Raw genomic sequence first — 16,664 nt, 5'->3', positions numbered from 1 at the left:
ACAGTATCTCCATTGTAAGCCCCCCCTACAGTCTCCCTTTCCTAATCCCACCTTTCCCTTTTACCCTATGTCCTATTACCCCCAGTGTATTCCAAATCCGTTTTTTCATCTATGGTTTCCCTCACAAAACCATGCTTTTGCCAATTGTTTCCCCAAAAATCCCTTTCCAATGCCGAGTGGGGGATGAAAAGGGGGTGGGAAGAAGTTAAACCTTCTCCTGCCTCAGTTTCCCCACAAAGCATGCTCAGAGAGTTCTGTCTCCCTTCTGTCAGCCCTAAGATGTTCCACAGAATCTGTTTGGACATTTAAAGACTCAGGAGGGTGGCTCGTTTTGTCTTGAAACTGTTCTTGCTATGTCTATCCAGTTGTTTTCATTCTCCTTTTATTAAAATAAAACGGGTGAGATGTTGGGGTCCCTCCCCTGCCATGGAGCCCTGGGAGAGGGGCCCTGAGGCGACAGACACGGGGTTTCCCTGCCCCTGCTCAGCCTCGTTCCCATTGGTTGGTTTGTGTTCCCTGCGCGGGCAGAAGGACCCTTGGTCCGGTGACTGTAACAGTTCCTGGGCAGAGCCCCTGCCATGAGGCTGGGGAAATAAACATCTCTGAAACATCTATCAAGAATCTGTCTGTCCATATATATTTCCTTTCCACGGGACTCCTGGTTTGATATATGCATGTTGCAGTATCCCCACTGCAACAGACCCCTGAAAGCAGTTGCGGGAAAAGCTGCAAGTTGGAGGAAGGGACTCACATCGTGAGCAGAGAGACCTCTTCCTAAATGGACTGAACAATATTTGGAAGTGGGCGGCTGTCTCGTTGTGATAATGTGTTCATAGCATGAGCAAGAGAGACTCTTCTTTCTAAATGGACTGAACAAGGTTATTATGGAAGTGGTAAACAGACTGAACATCTTAAGGGTTGTCTTTTCACATTGTCAGTGGGAGAAGGGAGGAAGGTGGGGGGAGGAGGAGAGTTCTGAAGGTGTGGGATAATTTTTTTTCTTCTTTTAGGTCTGTTAATAAACTTCTTTATATTCTTTCAAGTTTGGTGCCTGCTTTGCATTTCTTCTAATTCTTATCTCACAGAAGATAAACAGTAATGAGTATTTTGGACCAAACCACTGCACTAAATTGGTATTTCTGCCCGGTTACGAACCGAACCCGCTACACCAGGCCAATAAAGGTGTGCTTTACTTTACACTACATTGGTGTGGAGTAGATTCCTTTGAATCAGCCAGTTTGACACCGTCCCTTGCAAGACTGTGGATTTGTTGCATCACTGATGCCTTTTCTTGGTCTTAAAATGAAGAGTCAAACACGGTGAGAAGGGAAAAAGGGATTCTACCTTGGTATTTATTTTAAGGATTCTTAGGTGCACTACATCCAGGTCAAATGCACCAAAATGCACACCACAATGCCCACCCCACAAAAGATCTGGTATAACATTATAGGTCTTACTAATTAGCATATCTATCAAAGATTCCCCAATGAGAGGTTCAAGTGAGCCCCCCCTCCCCAAGGAACCTTCCCCTGGATGGTTCTATCATAGTTTACAGAATGTGTTCTGGAGAGGACTTTGGGGTCTGGGGCACACTGATCCCCAACTACAAACCTTCTAAAATGTTTAGTCTCCTAGTTGAACAAACAAGTCCAAGAATGTAGGCAAAAAGCACTAAGAATACAGAAGTTGTAAAAAGGTATAACAGGGGTATAAAAGAAAAGGCAAAAAATTATCATGGCATCATCACGTCTGGTGCTCTGGTGCAGGGTCTGGGCATCCCTTTGGGGGGGGCCTTTGATGGGCCATGACACCCTCTCTGCTGTGGATAAGCTTTTCCCTGGGTGAAGGGCCCCTCTGAATCGGGGGCAGGAGGGGGAAGCAGAGGTTAAATGATTTGCTAAGATGTTTGTTAAAAACAATGCATACAGCTTGCTCAACACTTATTGTGCCTACCAAAGCAGAATGAGAAGACAGAAGACTATTGATAAAGGGAAGGAATCTTGAACAGAGATCTTGTTTTGAAACCTAAAACTAACTTAAACCAGCCTTGAAGTTTGGACTTGGGCCAGAGACATAAAGAGCATGCACAGGGAAGCAAAGTGAAAAGTTCAGAATGAGGAAGACCCTTCACTTCATCCCAGAGACCCCTGCCCATGACCACCAGATGACACTGCACAAACCCAACACAGATGTAAATGTCTTTTGGGCTCATTGTAATACGAGGCGAGACTAGGCGGGTCTAGGTAATGAATATGTATAGGCGTATTGGGAAACTTAATGAATACGGAACTCGCAACCTGATATATACCAAGCCGAATGCAGCTGTCAGCACGCATGACTTTGGAGGAATTATCCCCCATGCGTCCCAGCACTGGAATAAACATACCTACTTTACTATTTATTCTAGTAGTGAAGTCTTTTCCGCATATCACCTCAGCTGGGCTGGTCTGCACAGTGGAGGACAGGCATTCACTGTGCCTCTGACCAGAGGCTTTTCCAACACACACCCAAAGCCTTTCTCCCCCCACCCTTTGGTGTGAGGGTCTGTGCAAGCCCGGCAGCTGATAGCCCTGGGCCTGTGGTCTCTACCCTGAAGGTCTTAAGGTTGTGCTTTGTGAATGTTCCCAGTCCTGAGTTGTTACTTTATCTTATCTTCATCAGTGAGCGGTGTAGGGCCTCAGGGCATAGTGGCCTTCTCTGCAGTTTCTGTAATACAGCTCTGCTATAAGTCCTTCATGAAAATGTTTAAGTCACAAGCTATAATGTTTCAGTGTCTGACAATGGGCTGTATCAGGAACCTTGGAGCGGAGACTGGAATGGAAGAGGTGGGCACTACCCCGGGTGGCAAACAAAATGCGCCAGAAAACTCGGCAGCCTTAGCAGGAGCTGCAGGGCTTAGAGTGGAGTGAAAAAGCCCAAGAGAATGGCAAAATACAGTGGGGCTGGGCAGCAGCATCCGGGTTTCTCCATAGCAGCTGCTGCACGCAGCCAGGAGACACGCCCTCCAGGAAGGGGGAGGGGCTCGGGGTGCTGGGTTTTCCCCTGAGGCACCCGAGTAGTTGATGAGGGTCCTTTCCAGTCAGATCAGGTGTTAATAAGGTCCCAGTTCACTGTGTGAAAAACGAGGTTCACTTCTGTAAAATTTTTTAAAAAGTTTAATAAAAGGGACAACTAGGAGACAATAGCAAAAAGGGTATTACGGCTGGGTGCTTTGGCAGAGAGCTAAAGGCACACCTCTACATCCAAAAGATCGTCTTTAAAAGTACATCTCTTATTGCATATTCATCACAATCATGCATGATTCATAAATTCTGTGTATCATCCCATCAGCCTTATCTTCCTCCTTGGCTCCATTCCATCTCTGCTCCCTCCATAAATTCTTCTCTCTGGTTTCTGCTTTTCTTCTTCTCTGATAAGATACTCCAGGAATGTGAAGACTTTCTCTGCCTATCTTTTCTAAATTGACTACATAAACAATAGAAATTTTATATCATGTATTACATTACAGAACCTAGGTAAAGTTTTTCTATCATTATGTAATATGCAAAAAGCCAACATCACAATATATTCATAACAATACCTCACTTTTCCTTTTTTTACAGATCATTTGGCTTGAGTAGTATCCCTTGTTTTCTAGCCTTTATTAGTTGCTCATTTTTTTCACAAATCAATCTTGCTTCTTAAAAGGGGTCATTGATAACATTTTGCTTCTTCAATACTGTCATAGGTTAGCAAGCATAGTCCCGGAAGGGATGTCCTTGCTAAGCGGTGCTTACAGTTTCCTCTGGGAACTGATAGAACCTATCAGCTGGCCAGTTTGAATATGGACAATTCTCTAAGCCACTTAAAGTTGTGACTGCCTCTGTGATACACACTTAAGAATAGGCAAACTCCCCCTCCAAGCTCTCTCTCGTTTCCGGTGCTGGGACAGGTGGCTGCAGGGCCCATGCCAGGGCCAGCGGGCCCGGCCAGGCCCTGCTTGGGCCAGGCCAGGACGGGCCATGGCCATCCTGAAGCCGATGGACCTGTTCCATCCGTGGAACCCCCCCCACTGCCTTGCCGTGGGCAGCCGGAGCGGCTCGGCTCTCCCCCCTCTCCACTGCGATAAGAAAAATTTAACATTCCAGCTGCAAAGCTGCAAGGCCAAGGTGAGATTAACCCTTTATATTGCTGTGAAGAGCTGAAAACCTGAGGAAAGAGAGAGAGAGGAGATGCTTAAAGCTGAAATTCTGTTGTGAAGCTATGATATATCAGAGTATCCCGTTGTAATTCCATGAAGATATGGGGGCTGGAGTGTTCAACTCGTAAGCAAAAGCACCTGCGCTGAGATAGGCAGATGCTGACGCAGCTGTAATTTCATGAGAAGTTTGGACAGGGAGAGATGGAAGCAATGAGGACCTTTGCTCCAAACGGGAAAGGAGAAAACCTCAGTCCCTAGAGACGCTCCCAGAGATAGTCCTAATGATGAAGATGATGAAGACCCTTTGCTCCCAGGGAAGGAAAAGGGCCTCTGTTTTTGTTTCTGAATGGCTCAACCTTAAAATTGTACCCCAAAAACCTTCAAGAGTGGACCCTCGAAAGCAGTTGTGGGAAAAGCTGCAAGTCAGGGGAAGGGACTCACACGCAGGCAGAGAGACTCATCTTCCTAAATGGACTGAACAATATTTGGAAGTGGGCGGCTGTCTCGTTGTGATAATGTTTTCATAGCATGAGCAAGAAGAGACTTCTCTTTCTAAATGAACTGAACAAGGTTATTATGGAAGTGGTAAACAGACTGAACATCTTAAGGGCTGTCTTTTTACATTGTCAGTGGGAGAAGGGAGGAAGGCGGGGGGAGGAGGAGAGTTCTGAAGGTGGTATAATTTTTTTCTTTCCTCTTTTAGGTCTGTTAATGAACTTTATATTCTTTCAAGTTTGGTGCCTGCTTTGCATTTCTCCTAATTCTTATCTCACTGCAGATAAACAGTAATAAGTATTTTGGACCAAACCACTACAAATACCATGATCTTTTGTGCCATTCCAGATGTAGCCAATTTTGTTTCCACAGGCATTGGTACTATTTGCATGCCTTGGACGACGGTAGATATTAATCGAATAAAACAGGTGTCTTGGTTTGAAAGACAGGTGTCTGCTAAGGAAGGCAGAAGCCTCCCTTAGAATGGCAGATGCAACCCCCTTCCATCCAAGTTATTATAATTTTGAAATCAAGGGGGCTTTTAGGCAAAGATGTGGGAAATAGGAATAGCAGTTCTTTACAATTATATATCTATATGTGTATAACCAGTCAAACAAACAACAATAACTATGGCAGTAACAGCAAACAATCACAAACCCAGTCCGAGCCTTCTCGGCTGTCGGGCCTTTTCCCCTTGGGTGCAGTTCCGGTCGCAGCCAGCAGGGGAGCTGGCGGCTCCCGATGAGCAGGGCAGGTGCAATGGTTCCCCCGCGGCTGCTGGGGGAGCTCCGGAGCGAGCTTGGGGAGCACGCGGCACTGGTGGCCTGGGATTCCAGGGAGGGATGGAACAAAGAAGCTTCACAAACCCCTGGGCAGCTGATCCCGGTGTCCGTCCGGACCCTTGGGAAAGGCAGGCTGGAACTGCAGGCTGGAGCGGCAGGCACGAGCACAAATCCCGGATGGCAAACGAGGTGTATCCAAATGGAGAACCCCCCGGAGGTCGGGGCAGGGAATGCGAGCAGGGCTACAACGTAGCGAAGGCTCGAAGCAACGGCAGAGCAGGGCGGCCACGGCCTGGCTCCGAGCGCTGCAGGGAGGCGGGCTTGGGATCCCGGGGCTTCTCCAGCAGGGAGATAAAACAGCCAAAGGAGCAGACTCCCTCTCTGCCCGAAGCTGGAGACCGAACTGCCCGCACACCCAGGCGAAGCAAAAGGAGCAGCAGCCCGCCATTCATTCCCCCAGCAACATGTATGGGGGGGGGGGGGGGGGGGAAATTCCTTTAACAGAAAAAAAGCCTAAAAAAACCTGGAGAGCTCCTAAAACCCCAACATTATCCACCCCGAATTTTTCCCATACAGACATGTTACATGAAACTTAACCCTTTTAACCATATAAATACATGCATCACCAGATTATATTCATACATACATGCTGATACTGATACAAGTACAGAGCCATGGGTAGTTCACCCTAAAACAAGGTCCCCTTGAGGTATGCATCGGGTCTCTCAATGCTTTTGCATCACCCACCAGGTGCAACCTGGCCCCTGAGCGAAGACAACCCCACGGATGGGTTTGTCTTTGCTCAAGACAGACTTAACCCAAACAGTTTTTCCAAGCATACCGCTCATGTGCACCACTGGAACCTTATCCCTGTCTGTTGTTTGTCGGGGTTCAGACTGGGCAGGGCCTGCTCGGCTAGTGGAGCCTCAGGTGTTAACTAACCAGGTGGCTCTTGCTAAATGCACCTCCCAGTTTTTGAAAGTCCCCCCACCCAGTGCCTTCAAGGCGGTTTTAAGCAATCCATTACACAGCTCAACCTTCCCAGCTGTTGGTGCATGGTAAGGGATGTGGTACACCCACTCAATGCCATGTTCTCTAGCCCAGGTGTTTATAAGGCCGTTCTTGAAATGAGTCCCATTGGCAGACTCGATTCTCTCAGGGGTACCATGCCTCCAAAGGACTTGCTTTTCAAGGCCCAGGATTGTGTTCCGGGCAGTAGCATGAGGCACAGGGTAGGTCTCCAGCCATCCTGTGGTGGCTTCTACCATTGTGAACACATAGCGCTTGCCTTGGCGGGTTTGAGGCAGTGTGATGTAATCAATCTGCCAGGCCTCCCCATACTTGTATTTGGACCACCGCCCACCATACCACAGGAGCTTCATCCACTTGGCCTGCTTGATCACAGCGCATGTCTCACAATCATGGATCACCTGGGAGATACTGTCCATGGTTAGATCCACCCCTCGATCTCGTGCCCACTTATAGGTGGCATCTCTGCCCTGATGGCCTGAGGCATCATGGGCCCAGCGAGCTAGGAACAATTCTCCTTTATGTTGCCAATCCAAGTCTATCTGGGACACCTCTATTTTCGCAGATTGATCTACCTGTTTGTTGCTACGATGTTCTTCCTTACCACGACTCTTGGGGATGTGAGCATCTACATGATGGGCCTTCACGGATAGCTTCTCTACCCGAGTGGCAATGGCTTTCCACTCCGCAGCAGCCCAGATTGGTTTTCCTCTGCGCTGCCAGTTTGCATTATTCCACCTTTCCAGCCAACCCCACAGAGCATTGGCTACCAACCATGAAGCAGTGCAGAGGTAGAGCTTTGGCCACTTCTCTCTTTCAGCTATGTCTAGAGCTAATTGAACAGCTCTGAGTTCAGCAAATTGGCTCGATCCACCTTCTCCTTCAGTAGCCTGTACAACTTTTCATGTGGGGCTCCACACCACGGCTTTCCATTTACCGCTAGCGCCTACAATTCGGCCGAAGCCATCAGTGAAGAAGGCATATTGTCTTTCACTCTCGGGTAGCTCGTTATATGGTGGGGCTTCTTCAGCACGAGTTGATGCCATGAAGATTTTTGCCTTTTCTTTTATACCCCTGTTATACCTTTTTACAGCTTCTGTATTCCTAGTGCTTTTTGCCTACATTCTTAGACTTGTTTGTTAAGCTAAGAGACTAAACATTTTAGAAGCTTCGTAGCTAAGGATCAGTGTGCCCCAGACCCCAAGGTCCTCTCCAGAACATATTCTGTAAACCAAGATAGAACCATCCAGGGGAAGGTTCCTTGGGGAGGGGGGACATACACTGTCATGTATGTGCCCCATGCAGTGATAAATGTGCTGGAGCAAAAGGGGGGACACTGGCTCTCCCCTAGCAGGATGCTCAAATACGAATCTGTGTTGTTGGAACAGGATGATGTTACTCTAAAGACAACTTCTGTGGTAAACCCTGCGATGTTTTTATCATCTACGTTACTTGACAGTGTTCCTGAGCATGATTGTTTGCAGACAATAGAGGAAACTTATTCCAGCAGACCAGACCTGAAAGATGTTCCTTCGAAAGATCCAGACTGGGAATTGTACGCTGATGGAAGCAGCTTCATGAGAAACGGTAGGAGGATGACCGGTTACGCTGTAACCACCTCAGATAAAATCATTGAGGCAAAAGCCTTGCCTCCAGATGTATCATCACAGAAAGCTGAACTCATTGCACTAACGAGAGCTCTAGAACTGAGTGAGGAGAAGAAGGTGAACATATGGACTGATTCCAAATATGCCTTCAGTGTTGTTCATGCCCACGGAGCTATTTGGAAGGAACGTGGCCTGCTGACTGCTCAAGGTAATGAGGTTAAGCATGCTAAACAAATTCTTGCACTTTTACAGAGCATTTGGAAGCCTACAGAAGTGGCTATCATGCATTGCAAGGGTCATCAAAAAGGGAAAACAGCCCCTGAACTGGGAAATCGTTTTGCTGACAAAACAGCCAGGGGGATTGCAAAAAAGGCATTTTTGCAGTGGTACCACAGAAAGAGATAGATTTGTCATCATTTACCCCAAAATACGATCAGAGGGATCACAAATTAATTGAGTTCCTTAAGGCTGAAATCAAAGAAGGTGGGTGGGCTGTTACCCCAGTAGGACAAGCTGTAGTTCCACCTCTGATCCTTCGGGAAATAGCCCAACGAAAGCATGAAAGTACCCATTGGGGAGCAGAAAATCTTTTAAAACATTTGAGGAAAGTAGTGATAGGGAGAGGAATGACTGATATTGTACAGTCTGTAACAAGCAAGTGTGAAACCTGCTGTAAAAACAACCCTGACACAAGCAAGAGAGTTGTGTTAGGAGTGACAAAGACAGGAGATCTCCCAGGAGATCATTGGCAAATAAATTTTGCTGAGATGCCACGCAAAGAGGGATGCAGGTATATACTGGTACTGGTTGACACCTTCAGTGGATGGCCTGAGGCTTTCCCCTGTCGCACCAACACAGCAAAAGAAGTTGTAAAAGCTTTGCTTGATCATATAATTCCAAGATTTGGGGTCCCTTTGGGAATGTCATCAGATAGGGGACCACATTTTGTTGCAACAGTGGTTGGGGAAGTTAGCAAGATTCTGGGACTTACCTGGGACCTGCACACACCATACAGGCCCCAGGCAAGTGGCAAAGTTGAACGCATGAATGGGACCCTCAAAACCCAGATTTGCAAGATTTGTCAAGAGACATCCATGACATGGGTTCAAGCCCTGCCTATAGCCTTGCTGAGAGTCCGCATACAGCCAAGGCAAAGGGACAACATCAGTCCCTATGAAATATTATATGGCAGGCCATACCAGGTTCCACATATCCCAGGGGAAATTCATATGAGAGGTAAAAATGATTTGCAGAAGTATTTAATGGCTCTGAGTTCCACTTTGCAGAAGCTCCAGAGATTCGTCGTGTTATCCAAACCAATAGGATTGGGCACACCTGCTCATCCATTCCAGCCTGGAGATTGAGTCTACATCAAGCGGTGGGACAGTGACCCCTTGCAAGCCAAGTGGAAGGGACCATTCCAAGTTTTGCTGACCACTTTTACTGCGGTCAAGGTTGCTGGCAAGGGACCGTGGATTCACTACTCCAGGGTGAAGAAACCTTCTGCTCCCGAAATCACCAAGAAGACAGAGACTGAGACAAATCAGAAAGATGCAGTTGTACTAGTTTGAAAACAAACCAGTGGGAGGCACCAAGTCAGAATAACAATTTAATGGGGAAGTTAAAAAACTAAAAGAAAACACTGGTTCAAACTGACAGAGTCAAGATACAACCTGAGTCCCTGTTAGGCAGGGTGGTGGTAGCAGTCTGCTAGAATGGTGGCTGCAGTCCTCTGAAGCGGTGATCCTGTAGAAAAGAGGGTCTGCTCTTCCTCAGAAGGTCCAGTGGTGGCTGTGTAGCTCCTGTCCTCTGGAAATCCAGTGGAAAGGCCTCCTCTCTGGTGTTCAACCTCAGCTTATATCCACGCTGGGATGCTTGGTTCCTCCCTCTGGGTGGAACATCTCACAATGGGGTAATGAGTCATAAGGCCAGGTGTTGATTGGGCTCATTAACAGATGATAGTCCAGAGGGAGTTACCTATGAGTCATGCGGCAGGACAATGATGGGCCATTAACAGCAAGATAGTCTGGGGGGAGGAGGCAAGAAAACACTGCCCCACCTGATTTCAACGGCTGATGGGGATGGTAATAGAATACACTGCAATCCAGGACAGCAGTTTAAACTGTTTTTTACATGTTTGCTGTTTGCCCAGCTGGTAACCAGGGTTCAGGGTTCACCCCATGATTTGCATAAGACTGTGGTCCAAAATGTTTCCAAAATTCTTAATAAGAGCGATTGCTGGATCTGTACTCAGTTACCACCCCTAGATGGGAAGGGTCACTGGCCATTGATTGGCATTTTAATAGAAGAATTAAGAAAGATTTGGATGAAATTTGGAAGGGAACTCAAATTCTACATGAAGTAGCTTCTAGAAATAACACCTTAAAATTTGATCATATTTTTGATACCCTCACCTCATGGTTACCAAACTGGGCCTGGGTAAAAGAAATATTCATAATAGCTGTAATTGTAGTTATTATCTATGTAATTTCCTGTGGAGCAGCCGGTTGTGTAAACCGGTTCTGTGGGTAGAAAAGTAGAGTAGAGTAGAGTAGAGACTAGACAAGATAGAGTTTTGTTAGTCTCTAAAAGGGGGGAAATGATGCCATGAAGATTTTTGCCTTTTCTTTTATACCCCTGTTATACCTTTTTACAGCTTCTGTATTCCTGGTGCTTTTTGCCTACATTCTTGGACTTGTTTGTTAAGCTAAGAGACTAAACATCTTAGAAGCTTCGTAGCTAGGGATCAGTGTGCCCCAGACCCCAAGGTCCTCTCCAGAACATATTCTGTAAACCAAGATAGAACCATCCAGGGGAAGGTTCCTTGGGGAGGGGGGGCTCACTTGAACCTCTCATTGGGGAATCTTTGATAGATATGCTAATTAGAAAAGCCTATAATGTTATACCCAATGTTGGGGACACACACACACGCACACACACACACACGACACACGGAAGAAGAGAGACACAGAGACACAGGGAAAGACTCGGTGGGGTACATCTTGATGCATATGACCTGGACGTGTACACCTAAGGATCCTTAAGAATAAATACCAAGGTAAAATCCCTTTTCCCCTTCTAACCGTGTATGCCACTTGATTTTAAGACCAGGAAAAGGCATCAGAGTCACCTGCTCCTTTTCTTCTTCAGAAGATGTCGCGGGTTCGGTTTGCAACCAGGCGGAAACACCAATTTAGTGTAGTGGTTTGGTCCAAAATACTCATTACTGTTTATCTGCTGTGAGATAAGAATTAGGAGAAATGCAAAGCAGGCACCAAACTTGAAAGAATATAAAGTTTATTAACAGACCTAAAAGAGGGAAGAAAAAAAAATTATACCACCTTCAGAACTCTCCTCCTCCCCCCACCTTCCTCCCTTCTCCCACTGACAATGTAAAAAGACAACCCTTAAGATGTTCAGTCTGTTTACCACTGCCATAATAACCTTGTTTAGTCCATTTAGAAAGAGAAGTCTCTTCTTGCTCATGCTATGAAAACATTATCACAACGAGACAGCCGCCCACTTCCAAATATTGTTCAGTCCATTTAGGAAGAGGAGTCTCTCTGCCTGCATGTGAGTCCCTTCCCCCGACTTGCAGCTTGTTCAAGGTCACACACAGATAGCAATTGGTTTTCCCACGTTCGAGGGTCCACTCTTGAAGTTTTTTGGGGTACAATTTTAAGGCTGAGCTGTTCAGAAACAAAAACAGAAGCCCTTCTCCTTCCCTGGGAGCAAAGGGTCTTCATCATCTTCATCATTAGGACTATCTCTGGGAGCATCTCTAGGAACTGAGGTTTTCTCCTTTCCCATTTGGAGCAAAAGTCCTCATGTGGTTCATCTCTCCCTGTCCAAACTTCTCATGAAATTACAGCTGCGTCAGCATCTGCCTATCTCAGCGCAGGTGCTTTTGCTTACGAGTTGAACACTCCACCCCCCAGATCTTCATGGAATTACAACGGGTTACTCTGATATATCATAGCTTCACAACAGAATTTCAGCTTTAAGCATCTCCTCTCTCTCTTCCCTCAGGTTTTCAGCTCTTCACAGCAGTAAAAGGGTTAATCTCACCTCGGCCTTGCAGCTTTGCAGCTGGAATGTTGAATTTTTCTTATCGCAGTGGAGAGGGGGGAGAGCCTAGCCGCTGCAGCTGCCCACGGCAAGGCAGTGGGGGGGGTTCCATGGCTGGAACAGGTCCATGGCTCCAGGATGGCCGTGGCCCGGCCTGGCCTGGCCCAAGCAGGGCCTGGCCGGGCCCGCTGGCCCCCACACGGGGCCCGCAGCCACCTGTGCCAGCGCCGGAAACGAGAGAGAGCTTGCAGGGGGAGTTTGCCTATTCTTAAATGTGGATCACAGAGGTGTTCACAACTTTAAGTGGCTTAGAGAATTGTCCATATTCAAACTGGCCAGCTGATAGGTTCTATCAGTTCCCAGAGGAAACTGTAAGCACCCCTTAGCAAGGACGTCCCTTCCGGGACTATGCTTGCTAACCTATGACAGAAGATAACCCAAAAGTCTCACCTTCCGCCAGTTCGTAATTATTTCCAAGATCCCAGGGCGACTTGGGTTTCCAATTCCGGTGCGCTGCGTGATGAGGGCGATCCATTTGCTCCAAGTAGCATTGGTGGCGTGATGTGTGGAAGGAACCTTTCCTTTGAACATCCACCCCAGCACCGGTAGTCGGGGTGCCAGGAAGAGTTGTGCCTCTGTGCCGATTACTTTTGAGGCAGCTTGGACTCCTTCATAAGCTGCCAAGATCTCTTTCTCTGTGGGAGTATAGTTGGCTTCGGACCCTCTGTAGCTTCGGCTCCAGAATCCTAGTGGTCGGCCCTGAGTCTCAGCAGGCACCTTCTGCCAGAGGCTCCAGGACAGACCATTGTTCCCGGCTGCAGAGTAGAGCACGTTCTTCACCTCTGGTCCTGTCCTGGCTGGGCCAAGGGCTACGGCGTGAGTGATTTCCTGTTTGATCTGGGCGAAGGCTTGCTGCTGTTCAGGGCCCCAGTGGAAATCGTTCTTCTTGCGGGTAACCAGGTAGAGACGGCTCACAATCTGGCTGTGCTCAGGAATGTGCATTCTCCAAAAACCTATGGCTCCTAGGAAAGCTTGTGTTTCCTTCTTGTTGGTCAGTGGAGACATTGCTGTGATCTTATTGATGACCTCGGTGGGAATCTGACGCCGTCCATCTTGCCATTTCACTCCCAGGAACTGGATCTCTCTGGAAGGACCCTTGACTTTGCTCTTCTTGATGGCGAGGCCAGCTTCCAGGAGAATTTGAATTATTCTCTCTCCTTTCTCCAACACTTCTGTTTCGGTGTTCCCCCACACAATGATGTCATCAATGTACTGCAGATGTTCTGGGGCCTCACCCTTTTCAAGTGCAGCCTGGATCAGTCCATGGCAGATGGTGGGACTGTGCTTCCACGCCTGGGGCAGTCGGTCCCAGGTGTACTGCACGCCCCTCCAGGTGAAGGCAAACTGAGGCCTGCACTCTGCTGCCAGAGGAATGGAGAAAAATGCATTAGCAATGTCAATAGTGGCGTACCACTTCGCTGCTTTGGACTCCAGCTCATACTGGAGCTTCAATATGTCCGGCACAGCAGCACTCAATGGTGGAGTCACTTCATTCAAGACACGATAGTCCACAGTCAATCTCCATTCCCCGTCAGACTTGCGCACAGGCCAGATGGGGCTGTTGAAGGGTGAGTGGGTCTTGCTGACCACCCCTTGACTCTCCAGCTCGCGGATCATCTTGTGGATGGGGATCACAGCATCTCGATTTATCCGATACTGCCGGCGGTGCACTGTCGAGGTGGCAATTGGCACTCGTTGCTCTTCCACATTCAGGAGCCCAACTGCAGAAGGATTCTCTGATAGTCCGGGCAGGGTGTTCAATTGCCTAATGCCCTCTGCCTCCACAGCAGCAACCCCAAATGCCCACCTGAGTCCTTTTGGGTCTTTGTAATAGCCATTCCGGAGGAAGTCTATGCCCAGAATATACGGGGCCTCTGGGCCAGTCACAATTGAATGCTTTTGCCACTCTTTCCCAGTAAGGCTCACCTCAGCTTCCAACAGGGTCAACTGCTGTGATCCCCCGGTCACCCCAGTGATGGATACAGGTTCTGCCCCCACATGTCCCGATGGCATTAAAGTACGCTGTGCCCCAGTATCAACCAATGCATCATATTTTTGTGGCTCTGATGTGCCAGGCCATCAAATCCACACCGTCCAGAAAACCCGGTTCTCCCGTGCCTCTTCCTGGCTAGAGGCAGGGCCCCTCTAGCCCTGGTTATCATTCTTTCCCAGGGTGTACATGCTCGAGGTGCCTTCTAGGGGATCTGACATATCATCCTCCCTTTTGTAATACCTGGCAGCTCAGTCACGGGAGGCTGAGGCTACTTTCAACTTAGCGGAACCCCCTCGATTAGTGCCTCCCTCCTTGAGTTCACGCACCCGTGCTGCCAGGACAGAGGTGGGTTTCCCATCCCACCTTCTCATGTCTTCCCCATGCTCACACAGGAAAAACCACAGCTCAGCTTGTGGGGTGTACCCTCTCTCTCTAGCTGGGGGACGACGGGCTCTGACTTGGGGGTCTGTGACCTTCACTGGTGCCACACTGATCTTCCTCATCTCCTCCCTCATCTCCTTCATCTCCTCTTTGAGGTCCTGGACCACAGCAGAGACATGAGCTTTCAGTGGGCCATTGACCATACTGTCATAATTCCTGAACTTGTTGGCAACAGAGCCCACTGTTTCTCGGGTATTGTCAGCATCAATCGTTGCAATGAAGGTGTGTAGTGGTTTGGTCCAAAATACTCATTACTGTTTATCTTCTGTGAGATAAGATTTAGGAGAAACGCAAAGCAGGTGCCAAACTTGAAAGAAAATAAAGAAGTTTATTAACAGACCTAAAAGAAGGGAAAAAACGTTTTACCACCTTCAGAACTCTCCTCCTCCCCCCACCTTCCTCCCTTCTCCCACTGACAATGTAAAAAGACAACCCTTAAGATGTTCAGTCTGTTTACCACTTCCATAATAACCTTATTCAGTCCATTTAGAAAGAGAAGTCTCTTCTTGCTCGTGCTATGAAAACAGTATCACAACGAGACAGCCGCCCACTTCCAAATATTGTTCAGTCCATTTAGGAAGAGGTCTCTCTGCTCACATGTGAGTCCCTTCCCCCGACTTGCAGCTTTTCCCACAACTGCTTTCGAGGGTCCACTCTTGAAGTTTTTTGGGGTACAATTTTAGGGTTGAGCCGTTCAGAAACAAAAAACAGAGGCCCTTCTCCTTCGCTGGGAGCACAGGGTCTTCCTCATCTTCATCTTTAGGACTATCTCTGGGAGCATCTCTAGGAACTGAGGTTTTCGCCTTTCCCATTTGGAGCAAAAGTCCTCATCTGGTACATCTTTCCCTGTCCAAACTTCTCATGAAATTACAGCTGCGTCAGCATCTGCCTATCTCAGCGCAGGTGCTTTTGCTTACGAGTTGAACACTCCACCCCCCATATCTTCATGGAATTACAACGGGATACTCTGATATATCATAGCTTCACAACACACTTTCAGCTTTTAGCATCGCCTCTTCCTCTTCCCTCAGGTTTTCAGCTCTTCACAGCAATAAAAGGGTTAATCTCACCTTGGCCTTGCAGCTTTGCAGCTGGAATGTTGAATGTTGCTTATCGCAGTGGAGAGGGGGGAGAGCCTAGCCGCTGCAGCTGCCCACGGCAAGGCAGTGGGGGGGATTCCACGGATGGAACAGGTCCATGGCTTCAGGATGGCTGTGGCCCGGCCCGGCCTGGCCCGAGCAGGGCCTGGCCGGGCCCGCTGGCCCCCACACCGGGCCTGCAGCCACCTGTCCCAGCGCCGGAAATGAGAGAGAGAGAGCTGTGGGGGTTTGTCTATTCTTAAGTGTGTATCACAGAGGCGGTCACAATTTTAAGTGGCTTAAAGAATTGTCCATATTCAAACTGGCCAGCTGATAGATTCTATCAGGTCCCAGAGGTAGGTGTAAGCATCCCTTAGCAAGGACATCCCTTCCAGGACTATGCTTGCTAACCTATGACAAGTTGGTGTATTGCTGTGGCCCTAGCTTTGCCAGGTTCCACATCATCTGTCCTGTGCACCTGACCTTATCGGGGTCATTATCATGCTGTCCATCCTTCCCAAAGAGTACCTCTAATACTGCCACCTCTCTTAGCTGTTGGATCCCTTGCTCGAGTGTCTTCCACTGCATTCTATGATGGTACTCCTGCATTCTTTCTTTGTGAATGAACCTTTCTCTCACACTCCTTAAGAGCAGCTCCCAGATAGAAAGGGGCCCTGGCTCCCTCACCAATATCTGGTCCACACCCGGGTCCTGGGTCAACGATCCCAGATACCTTGCCTCGCCACTATCCTGTTGCACACCTGTGCCCATAAGGTCCCAAACCCGAAGCAGCCAGGCTGTATAAGGCTCACGCCCCCTTCGCACAATGTCTTTTCGCATACCACGGAGGCTGTCGTACGACAGGGACTCAGTGATGATTTCTGGCTCTGGCTCTCCTGCTGGTTGTGAGGGCCCTGGTTCCCTATCATC

The sequence above is a fragment of the Coloeus monedula genome (genome assembly GCF_965178545.1).
Source record: "Coloeus monedula genome assembly, chromosome: W".
NCBI lineage: Eukaryota > Metazoa > Chordata > Aves > Passeriformes > Corvidae > Coloeus > Coloeus monedula.
Note: the sequence above shows the minus strand (reverse complement) of the source record.